The sequence below is a fragment of the Schistocerca gregaria genome, chromosome 5, assembly GCF_023897955.1.
Source record: "Schistocerca gregaria isolate iqSchGreg1 chromosome 5, iqSchGreg1.2, whole genome shotgun sequence".
In the NCBI taxonomy this organism is placed as follows: Eukaryota; Metazoa; Arthropoda; class Insecta; order Orthoptera; family Acrididae; genus Schistocerca; species Schistocerca gregaria.
The window spans coordinates 576784939-576798007 of record NC_064924.1 but is presented as its reverse complement, the minus strand read 5'-3'; the positions used below and the strand labels follow the sequence as shown (position 1 = coordinate 576798007).

Below are 13069 nucleotides of genomic sequence, written 5' to 3'. Positions count from 1 at the left end.
TACAGGACCATTCTTCTTTGCAGACCCTACAGTTGTATGATGTGCCACAACTTCCTCATGAAGTGATCCTTCAACAAGATGGCTCCGTATTATTTTGTGATCATTGTAAGGGATTTCTTTGATCACAAGTTCCTAGATCACTGGATTGGGAGAGACAATCAGTTGACTGTTTGGTGCCTTTGGAGCCCATACATTACACCACTTGATTTTTATGTGTAGGTGTCTACCAAGAATGAAGTGTACTGGACACCAGTTCGTGATCTACCAGATCTGCACCATCACATTTGTGCAGCTATTGCAAATGTTATGCCTGCAATGCTATAAAAACACTTGGAGAGAAGTGGAATACAGTTAGATGTCTGTCGCACACTGATGGTGCACCTATTGAGGTGTATTAAGCACTTAAAAAAGACCTGGAGTTGCCATACTTGTAGAAACATATGACCAATAAATATCTCAGTTACTTCTCAAATTATTGCATTTATGTTATTATATATTTAATTGAAACACCCTGTATTAACAAAATAGAAGCATACCATAGAAACTCAAGTTGTACACTGAATTAATAATAAACTCTCACTGTTGTTGTTGTTGTTGTTGTTGTCTTCAGTCCTGAGACTGGTTTGATGCAGCTCTCCATGCTACTCTATCCTGTGCAAGCTGCTTCATCTCCCAGTACCTACTACAACCTACATCCTTCTGAATCTGCTTAGTGTACTCATCTCTCGGTCTCCCTCTACGATTTTTACCCTCCACACTGCCCTCCAATGCTAAATTTGTGATCCCCTGATGCCTCAAAACATGTCCTACCAACCGATCCCTTCTTCTAGTCAAGTTGTGCCACAAACCTCTCTTCTCCCCAATCCTATTCAATACCTCCTCATTAGTTACGTGATCTATCCACCTTATCTCTCACTATATTGCTTAATGCCTATGACAGCTAAATTTAACCTAGTAAACTAATAAGGAAGATGCTAATTTGAAAAAAAGCTGATTACTCAGTTATATTGTATAATTTACATTTTAAACTTACAAATTCATATAGCATACAGATACTGCAATGTATCTTTCTTGTAGCTTAAAAATAACACATGGTAATTAAAACATTAACTATTAATTTATTAAACACTCAGTTCAAGTTTTCATGAATGGGTGATAGTCTGAACAACTGTAAGATAGATGAAACAGTAATGTAAACAGAAAGGAAGCACAGATTCCTTTAAATAAAATGATCCCTAGAATGTCACTTGGCACACAGATCTATACAATAGCCACAAACTTATTTTTAAATTTTTGTTGAAAAATTCCCTAAGACACTTTTAACACTGAGAATTCATCTTTGGATAGTACCTACATGCTCGTCTTTTGAAAATTTGTGTTGAAGTTTCTTAGTGGTGTGCTGTGCTATGTTAGATCCCTGATATTTACTTGTGCCACTCTTATCTAGACATATTCCACACTCAATTTTAATCTTGTCTGGTACGGTTTGTAGACACCTAAACATCCTTCATGCTTTGTCAGAGTTATTATTTTTTTCCTAAAACAGCTGTTGTTTTTCAGTATGCTTCTACAGATGTTATGTCAATTGCTTGCATCCCCTACAGTTGAGGTTACATGAACATTCTTCCAAAGCTAAGCCCAATCTCCATGTCATGAACATTTGTCACACAACCAAACCTTACAACTCCAATATAAAAACCTGAAGCTTTTTGGTCACATTTTTTATTTCTGTTGAAAGCCAGTTGAAATACAAATTACAAAACACTAGTTCATATATTTCTGTGAAATGGCTGAGAAACTAAAAACTGCATTTTATTTTGTGTCCATTGAGTGAATATCACAGTTCCTTTTGAAAGTGTCCATGTTATTGACCATAAATCCCATAAGCATGGATATGTACTGGGATTGCAATTTCAAAAATTCTAAACACTCAAATGTTGACCCACAAAAATTCTTAAACTTACAGTGCATATCATTCTAGCAGCATCTTTGTGAGTTAAGAACATCTTCTCGGAATGGAATGGATAGTGTTACTGGAGACAATAATATCAAATGACATGTCAATAATGGAAACAAACAATGTAATGAAAGTTTTAATATTCCTGTGTCAGTGACAAAGGAGAATATTTTTAATGTTCAGATATCAACACTGAGTTTCTACATATAGGACTAGGTGTGAAACTTTCCAGAAAATATTCCTTCTCTTTCCAGTCCTGGAAATGAAAAAATGTTCATCTTCAATATGAACATCTGTGAGGACAATAGTAAACTGCATTAGAAAGTGTACACAACAGGTCTGAGAACCATCCTGCTACCTTTGGATTGAAATTTCTGCTAGTACAATTGAATGGGTGGTAAAATAAGGAAGTTTTGCTAACTTGGCCTTATTTACAGGGTGTTGTTCTCACTGTCTCTATGTTGTGTGCATACCATATAGCCTTCAAAAAATTAAACAGATAAAAACGTGATTTATAAATCTCAGTATGCTTACCTCTTCCAGCCACTTATGAACATATAAACGGCTAAAAGACCACAAAGCAGAATGTTTAAAGATGGTTTTCTCTAAAGTCGTCGTTAAACGCGTACTTAGAACAACGGGTCGCTTGATGTTTGCGCCCGTCCTGCAGACGGAGGGTCGCAATACTCGTAGTAAAAAGAAGGGCCTTGAGGCGAATATGCATACTCCTGAAAGAGAAAACCACAATGGTTGACATTGTATACACACTCCTTAATGGGCACACGTCATTAAATTTATTAATATAATGTGATTGTATACACATTTTTCTGATGCTACAATTAACCTTAAATGTTATATTAAAAGTTAGATGCAAAATATTTTGAAGTCTGTGCATTTTTATATAAGTTTCCTCTGAAATGAGCAATCAGTGATGTGGAGGGCCATGGTTGATGAGAATTTTTTGAGTATTGATTGTAATTGGCGCAATTTTCAAGTTGCTACCTGTAACAGAGATTTTCAATGCAGTTGAACTCAGAGACCTTGTGTGTCAGGTAAGATCTGTATAGGGTCCTCGAGATTCCTCACACAATTCAAACACAATTTTAACAAAGTAAAACAAAAATTGTTAGCTTGGATGACAAATGAAGTATTTTCACTGTCACCTTTCTTATAACAGGAAATGTGTGAAACCTAGTTGCCTAGCACCTCATCTTTGATTCAGAGAGCTCTCACACAGACAGAACATCAGATTGTGTTCTAATCAAGCACTGCTTTTATACCTCCTTCAATGCACACACAGTTTACAATGAATACAATGCCACATCCAATTCACGCACAGAAAGATATGTGACTCACCTTTGCTAGAAACCATATTTCCTGAGGAAAGCTGCAGGTTTTACTTTTTTCTTCCCCCCCCCCCCCCCCCCCCCCCCTACAACTGAGCAGCCTTGTGGGTAAGAGTGAACTCCTCTTATGAGCAATTCTGTACAAGTATTTGTACAATACAATTTTCTCTGAAACCTTTAACTGGAAATGGATCAGAAAGAACAAGTACTGATTTCTGTCACTAATTACTCCATATACAGAAAGGGTTTTGCTGTCACCACCTGTGACACACAATAGGCAGTTCTTGTCCATCATGAGCATCAATCAACTGCAATTTTGACGGAGATTTGCTGTAGGTTGAGATGTTTGTCACTGCCAGTAAAGTGGCACAGAACAATGCAATACGCATATGAAACTCATGACTTCCCCCACAGGATGCGTAGACAATATGCCCTCTCAATAAACCACCATTTTCTTGCCACACCATCAGTTCTGTAGTGCACATTGGTTTCACATGCTGAACAAGACATATTCCAAAATTGTCATTTCTGATATAAATGAACTGATCGGTTTTGAGATGTGTTAACCCACAAAAACTAAATTTCACAGGTGACACCAAAAGCTTATTTTATTCTGAGCACTGATAGTTGTCCATGGTACAGGAAAACTCTGTAATGAGTAAAATATTCTTTACACCAGATTCCTGGGCTGTGACTCCTCTAGTCAACCCTTGTGAACACTTATGCCTGAGGACACTGAACAGTAGATAGTCTACAAATGTGGTTGCCATTTCCTCAACCTCATCATATGCCATATTTATGTGCCTGGAGATTTTTTACTGAACTTTCCTTGGGTGTTTTCAGAGGAGAACATTTCACATGTACAACTGAAGGGAGAGAAGGGATGCGGGAAGAGCAAACTCCACCTACTTCATGTACTACGAATGTGTCTTATGTTTTACACCGAGCATCTGCACATGGAATTAATGATCGCTTAAATGTATCGCAAAAGAGCCATATTGAAATGTATACTTCCGATAATGGTAATGTGATTTATTGTTAGAAATTCTGTGATGAACTGGGAGTCACAAACGAACAGAGTTCAGCAGACAGTATTTTGATTTTGACTTTGACACATAAGTGCGATAAATTTTGGTTGTGACATTTAAATCTATCATTTGAGACGTAATTTAGGTTACTGATCTGAATAGCGGTGACATAGTGATGATAACTTTTAAATAAATAGTGCAATTTTTTTTTTACGGTTATAAGCCTTAGAGTGTTGACATGAAATAAAATCACAACATTGTAGCTTAGTAATGAAAACACTTTAAATGGTGTTAGTTAAATGTAACGTTTAAAATTCGAACCAAACCTAAAACATTTGCCCCTGTTTATACAAAGCATGAAGCAAAATAATATCTTATTAATCCTCGAGTGGGTGCGCTGGTGTATAAACTACGCCAAATGCAAATTAAGTTTAATTTTGGTGGCCTGGGCCAACGACTATTCCTTCATTGCTGCTTCCACTACCATGCTGATAGATGGTGTCCGTTGTCTAACACCTGAAGCGTGCCTATAAGAAGTTTAAAAGCGAGTGTTTCACGTCTGGTGTACCAGATGCACCGTGCATCTGGTAACTAATATTTTTCCTGTTTGATTTTTCTACATTCACTAATATAGCTACTGTCTTGCGCCTCGTTTTGTGCCAAGTGGTCAATAAAATACGTACAAAAGACATCTTTCTTGTTCATATCTCGAAAATCCGTCAGAATAGACAATCTTTACGAGCTATCCAATGCGAATTCCGATGCTGAAATACGGATTTCAGATGGGGATGACGATAGTTCTGACGAAGAAGACGAAGTTAGCAGACTTTTAAATATTATGGACCCATATATAGAATTCTACCAGAAGTATGCCATCTTAGCGAAGATAGTCAACTAAAGAAGTTGAAATAATAATTAAATACTACTAAAGGAGGTACTCGTCAGATAATAGCTCCACCGATGCGACGGATCTGTAAGTATGGTCTACAAAGTACGCCGCTCGCCCTCTATCATGTGCCTCTTTGAGAGTTAACTTTGAAACATTGTGTTTTGATAAAATGTGTTACAGTGAAGAGATTATGGACTCTGCTTCAGCACAAGGATCTGAGCCCTAACACTTGCTGGATATACACGACGATAACAGCTCAGAAACAGAAGACAATAAATAACAGATAAAGCCAAGTGAACCTGTCAACAGGCACTGTACTTGCTGAGATTGTACACCATGGATACCCTGCCTTTCGACTAAGCTCCCTTCAGTGACAGTAAAGATTGATATGAATTCGTACGTTAATAATTTCGTACTAGTATAATTTGGGTGACAGCTTCTAGTCCGCATGACTCGCCGTCAACAACAAGCGGAGTAAGGAAGTAACCGTACGTTTACGCATCCGTTATGCGTGGGAAAGAGACAGGAGGTCTCTTATGATAAGCAGGTGTTGTCTCGCAGTTCGGGAGCGAGGACAACAGCTCAAGCGCTTTGTTCTCATACCTCGTGTAACACAGATTTTCAAGTAGGTACGCTTAGCAGCGGAGACAATCGCCTGCAATATTTATTCAATCTGTTCGAGGACGGTTGGTAGCAAACATCGCGGTGAACAATTACTGGGATTTAGCCCTTTATTTTCACAGTTACGAAACGTTTAATCTCTGTTACTAAAGGAAAAGGAAACAAAACAGACTCATTTAAGCACAGACTGAAAAGGAGTATTAACAGTTTGTCATAGTTTTACCCACTTCTTTAAAAAAAAAATACAAGAACGTATGAGAACCTGCATTAACTGTTTAAATTTTTCATCTTCTTTTGCTAAAGTGATTTCTTGTTTCCGTTTCATGAGACTTCGTAAACAGGCTGGATGCTTAGGTAGCTTCCAAACACAGGAGGTGAAACATAGACGAGAGAATTGCTTCACTGGTCTCCATTGTACTCTATAACAATAGCACTCCCATCGGCCAAGCCCAATGAACTCTAACCGATAGTCCGACCGCTGCGATGCAACAGCAAACAATATAATGTCAGAAGCACACAGCGTAAACACTTCTCACGTGATACGAAATAAGATGCGCCACACTTCACTGGGGTACGTCGTGGGATGTTCCTCGTATCAGTAGGTCTATAGTACACAAAGCAAACGCCAAGAACAGTGATTTAAGGACGCCAAAATCACTTAGAGATTCCCTCCTTTCGTCACAAGCAGTAGCTACACAAGCAATCTAATCTGTATCTGGAGTATAGTAAAATAACTGTGAGACATTACCGGACTGAGACGTGTCCATAATAGAATGAAAGACTCGTTTTACAAGAATATGTATGAACACGGTGCTGGCGGGAACTCCGTAAAAGAAATGAACGTTACTTCTGTACTACTTACAGCACAACTTGTCCCTCAACAATCGCTGCACACTGGTCGGAGAAAGAAGTGGATTGTAATTAGAAGTCACCAGGTCCAAGTGGAAAAATTGGTATGTATCGAATGTCTAGGCGAGAGCTACTTGGAATACTGTTTTGTTGCTGACGGTGTAATATAGGCACATGCTATTTTACTCTAGAAATTTAGTAATCCAGTAACAGGGCAAAAACTTATATGGTGCACCAAGAGCGACAGACAGCACTTGAAATCTCGCCTTGTTAGATATGCGTAATCAAACTGTTCTGCTGAACAGAGCTGTTGTCATCCGGAAAAAAAGAAAAAAAGAGAGACGATTGCGGTTGTGTCTTATTAGTTGCCATGTTCAAAACACCTATAACACAAGAAAAGTGAAATAATTATTCTTTGTCGTAATAACTGGCCGTTCGTCTGGGAATATAATATTGGGCACTTCTGCAAAATTCTATATTTTGTAAAGAAATTTATTGGTTGAAAACATCAAGAACGAGTCTTGTTATGGATAAACCTGCCTTCACAAAAAAGCATTTTCCTAAAATGATGCGAAACTGAGTATAGCAAAACTGGTTATAGTGAATGTTTCTAGTGATATGGTACAGCAGACGCTCCATACAAGACTTGCTCTATCTACGGGAACCTCGTAAATCAGCAAACTCACAATGTCGAACAATCGAAAAAAAAAAGAACACATGAAGGATGACAATGTCAATGAAAACCAAGTATATAGACTGCAAGGGAACGAGACAAACTAACTATCTCTCTCTCTCTCTCTCTCTCTCTCTCTCTCGCTATCTGTCAACTAGAAAGTGACATAACTGTAAGTCCAGACTTTTTATGGGAATCGCAGAAAGATCGAAGTTATGTTGACACAGGCGTACCAAGCGCGGCGGTAAGGGGAGGGGGGGAGGCAGCTACTCCCCCCCCCCCTTACCCTCTTTTTCCCTAGGACCAGTGTAAGAGGTCTTCACAAACCAAACTCCACTCCTGCTCCCCATTAAGACAGAGGACTCATTTCAGTACCAGTTTTGAGTCAGAGTGTGAATTACACAGGGTGATACAAAACTAAGGAACAATTTCAATTGTTTATGACAAACTATGAAAGATAGAAACATATTGCGCATGTCGCTGAATAGAGAAAGTTTCAAAGTATTGTGTCAGCACAGACATACACCATACACTCAACATGAGCGCCTATGTGATTCTCGAGAAACATATTGTGAACGCATCTCGGTTAGGGCTTACGCTAGGCATTTGTCATCAGATGTGCGTGGACAACCCTCGCTTTCCCGTTTGCATATGCAACCACCTTACAAGAATTTTGTGTGCTAGTCATAAATCCACTTGTGCATAGACGGCTTCTTGCAGAATCGACGGCTGAATAGACGTTGCACTTGAATAATGGACTGACTTCGCGCAAATTTCAACACACAAAATGATCTCTCTTGTGGTATAGTCGCGAAGTTGCTACAAACAAGTAGCAGCGTAGTTGTATCAAAACTCTGAAGCTTCCACTATCCAGTGACAAGCGCAATGTGTCTATCTTTTATAGTTTGTCTGTGGCTCTGTCATAAATAACTGAAATCTGCTTCTTAAATAACCCGTTATATCTAGGCTACGCTTGTCATACATTGAGTACACAACGAGGAAACGGGTTTCTCAGTTCACAGGACGGTATGACGCAAATTCCAACAGTCTACTGTCAGTTCTAGCAGGGCGTAACTAAATGACAGATACAACAATAAGGCAACATGTTCATAGTGCCACCCGCAGTTTTGTTGATATTAATTACGTTAAGGCGCACCATTAAGTTGTCAAAAGCGCGCGAAGCAAATTAATACAAGGGCACAGTAAATCAAAATAAACCTAAATGGCCAGTGAAAATAAAAATTTAAAAAAAGTGTTAAAAAAGAGTTGTCCAAAGCAACGGCAAGAAGCAGCCATGTCTAAGTACATACAAACAATGTCACTCGTCAGCTTCATATAGACTGCAGTACAAAAATAAATATATAAAGTTCCAAAATAGTCTCATATCATACTGAGGAAAAAGCTAGCCGACCCTAAGAAAAAATTTTCATGGCTGCTGGGATGAACATAAGAGTTAGGAAGCATATGACAAGTATCCTGTCAAAATATGGATTCGCTCTCGTCATCAAACTTGCCTTAGCTGCTGGGTGGACGTAAGCTACGGCCGGGCATATAGTTGAGTTCATCCATTATGGCGTAGTGTTCCTTAATCCTCCCCCTGACACAGTACCCAGGGCCTTGACGCTGAAGTCACTGCAAGCATGGAAACACCATACTGCCGCAGCTACCTGCTACTATATTGTCCTGGTCGGCTGCAAAGTCCACCGATCCGTTGCCATCCATCAACACACAACCTAGTGCCTGCAAGAATTTCATATACTTTCCTAGTCTCTTCAGGTAAAGGAGACAGTCTTGGCTTGGCATATTTTCCGTGCTAAGCAAATCTACTCGAAGAATTTCAGGGAACTCACTGAGTGGATACATATTAGGAAATGAGTAGTTCTATTTCATCTCATTTATTCCAAGGTCCTCAAGATTGCTTTCATTTCCACAATATTGACGGTGAATTTGTTTCTCACAATATGGACGTTGAACTTATTTTCCAGACGGACCTTGAGCGCATGGTCAGACCCACACTATAGTAACTCTGAAATTTGTTCCTTTCCTTAGACTGGTAATAACTGATCGTAAGTTAAAGGACATCGACATTCGAAAGCCAGCTATTTTGTCAGTCCTTAAATGGATGTTATTCAACCGACAGCCAGAATCAGGACGATCTGGTAAACTCTAGTATATATCATGCTGAAGTTTCCGTAAAATAAGCACTCTCAAATTTATTTCTTTACTGACCTATCGAAACGAGCGACCATATTTGTAGCATCTTTTTAAATTTAATAAAGACATCCTCCACCGTCAACCAGATCAAACGAATGTATTTATTTATCAAACCACTGTATTTATTTATGCACTTAATTCACCTGGCAATAGTGAGTATTCATGCTCACTCTAACATCTGTTAAATCCTTGGCTACTTAGCATGATCTGAATATAATAATAATAGTTATAATAGTAAATGCAGGCATTAAAGTACTATCCAACTTGTTGATGGTATATTTAGTAATTTTTTCGTAACAAAATGTTGTTGTCGAATGAAAGTAATGACAAACCAACAGCAGTGTTTGGCAGCAATACATGAGGAATTCAATCTGAAGAAGAAGCCGCTAGTCCGGGCGATAGCGAAGAAACGCGTAAAATTTGTTCATGAAATGGAAATGGAAAGAAAGGTACGAAGACTGGTAGGATAGTGTTAACAATGCGGCAGAAATGTTGATTCGCTGTTGGGTTGAAGCTTCTACTCTTTGTACCTTGGGATTGAAGGAAGCCTGCTATGACGTGTCTACACCCCGGCAACGTGAGGTATATACGTCATGGCAATGTGAAATGTAATGGATGTTCGCTGTTAGTCACCGTCGTGTGAAGGTGTCTTGTAACAGGCTACATTGCAGTGACAGTGGGAGAAATGTGCTTGCTTAGAGCCCCGTTGGTAAGCGTTACGCTCACTCGATCGCTTTATCAATTGCTAGGCACGTTTGAGTGGGACCTTTACTGTCGGAAAGCATGAAAACGGGTGGTCCGCACGTAATACTACCATAACATGGTGTCGTTATAAGGAAGTCGCAAGGCACGAAACTCATGCACGCTCCTCCATCACACGTAGGGAACACAGTTACAGCTTCCCAAGCGCTGAGACGGCACAGCAATATGCTGGATTATTATTATTATTATTATTTTTTAATCGCTTCACGAGTCAAATTTCTGCGTGGTGTGTGCATAATGCAACTGTCCAGAAGTATTGAAGAGAACACACTTTACCGTGTCTATAGCTTTCTTGCCCAAAGGTACCCAGACTCATCGAGAAAAAGAGAAAAAAGGGGAGGGGGAGGGGTGGAACTTGACACGAAAAGCACGAGGTAGCACTAACACGCGGGAGTGCCTCGGGATTGAATTCGGAGTGTGTGTTTATTTATTTATTTAGCAGCTCATGATGTACATCTATGAAGTAAGTACAGCGGAAGGCAGATTAAGGTCTAGATCCCGTTCGCGACCTTGTAATAGACACGGAGCACAACAAGTTCGAATTGGGGAAGGATGACGAAGGAAACTGAACTGTCCTTTTCGAAGGAACTGTCCCGACATTCACTTTACGACCGATTTAGGGGAATCACGAAAAACCTTAATCTGGATGCCCGGACGGGAACCTGAACCGTCGTCCTCCTGGAAGTGAGTCCAGTGTTCATCAAAGCGCCGTCTCGTTTGGTCTCCAATTCGCATTTTTTGAGCATTTTGTAAAGGGCACTACTATCGCTACAGCTAACGACTTAGTGACTCGTAGCCCATTACGCATTCGCTTAACATTCGTCTGTGAACACGCCTTTTCCGCCTGTTTCCCAAGCGATGTTGTTCATCTTTCGCGTGGAACGGTCGTATGCTGTCGATTCGGACAAAAAAAAAAAAAAAAAAAAAAAACCTGCATGTAGATTTGAAAAAAATATGGATCAGGAAATTTTCCGGCGAATGATAAGGAAGCAGTGAGTGATTCATCGGTTTATGCGCAGAGGATACGCGTAATTACGTATGAAGTCAGTCATTCTTAGTCAACAACTTCCTTTGGCTGGCTATATTATTACATCTACATCTATACTCCGCAAGCCACCCAATGGTGTGTGGCGGAGGGCACTTTACGTGCCACTGTCATTACCTCCCTTTCCTGTTCCAGTCGCGTATGGTTCGCGGGAAAAACGACTGTCTGAAAGCCTCCGTGCGCGCTCTAATCTCTCTAATTTTACATTCGTGATCTCCTCGGGAGGTATAAGTAGGGGGAAGCAATATATTCGATACCTCAGCCAGAAACGCACCCTCTCGAAACCTGGCGAGCAAGCTACACCGCGATGCAGAGCGCCTCTCTTGCAGAGTCTGCCACTTGAGTTTGTTAAACATCTCCGTAACGCTATCACGGTTACCAAATAACCCTGTGACGAAACGCGCCGCTCTTCTTTGGATCTTCTCTATGTTCTCCGTCAACCCGATCTGGTACGGATCCCACGCTGATGAGCAATACTCAAGTATAGGTCGAACGAGTGTTTTGTAAGCCACCTCCTTTGTTGATAGACTACATTTTCTAAGGAGTCTCCCAATGAACCTCAACCTGGTACCCGCCTTACCAACAATTAATTTTATATGATCATTCCACTTCAAATCGTTCAGCACGCATACTTCCAGATATTTTACAGAAGTAACTGCTACCAGTGTTTGTTCAGCTATCATATAATCATACAATAAAGGATCCTTCTTTCTATGTGTTCGCAATACATTACATTTGTCTATGTTAAGGGTCAGTTGCCACTCCCTGCACCAAGTGCCTATCCGCTGCAGATCTTCCTGCATTTCGCTACAATTTTCTAATGCTGCAACTTCTCTGTATACTACAGCATCATCCGCGAAAAGCCGCATGGAACTTCCGACACTATATACCAGGTCATTTATATATATTGTGAAAAGCAATGGTCCCATAACACTCCGCTGTGGCACGCCAGAGGTTACTGTAACGTCTGTAGACGTCTCTCCATTGATAACAACATGCTGTGTTCTGTTTGCTAAAAACTCTTCAATCCAGCCACACAGCTGGTCTGATATTCCGTAGGCTCTTACTTTGTTTATCAGGCGACAGTGCGGAACTGTATCGAACGCCTTCCGGAAGTCAAGAAAAATAGCCTCTACCTGGCAGCCTGTATCTAATATTTTCTGGGTCTCATGAACAAATAAAGCGAGTTGGGTCTCACACGATCGCTGTTTACGGAATCCATGTTGATTCCTACAGAGTAGATTCTGGGTTTCCAGAAACGACATGATACTCGAACTGTCGTGTCGTGAACTGTTGTAACGCGAGAGATTAATTTAGAAAAGCATAACAGAAATGTCAAACTACAGACTGAAAGTGGAACTGAATTTATCTGCTAATATGAGCATGGGTGGGTCTTACCGATGTTAGGAAGTGCGTTACTTACAAACTCAATAAACGAAGTTAATGGTATAAACTGTTATTTTTCCAAAGCGATCTTTCACTTAACCTGGGGAATTGGTGACTAATAATCGTAAAGAAAGAGAGACACGTTTGCGTTCTAGATAACACGGTCAGGTTTCGTACGAAGCGTGTTCTCCGTATTAACAGCCACAAAGAAAATTGTTTCAATCAGGAATCAGCAAAATATAATGGGATGAAAGTTACAATTTCTGTAACGCATCGGCAGAGACGAAGTAAATCTGAGA

At 40.0% G+C, this 13069-nt stretch overlaps 1 protein-coding gene across 1 annotated transcript in view; it reads right to left on the bottom strand.

Annotated features, from left to right (window-relative positions):
* LOC126271986 (mitochondrial uncoupling protein 2-like) overlaps positions 1-13069 on the bottom strand; it is a 44441-nt gene that overhangs the window by 19983 nt on the left and 11389 nt on the right. Inside the window, exon 2 of the mRNA XM_049974458.1 lies at positions 2492-2685. The gene's annotated coding sequence lies outside the window, so the exon portion shown is untranslated. The remainder of the gene's footprint in view (positions 1-2491; positions 2686-13069) is intronic.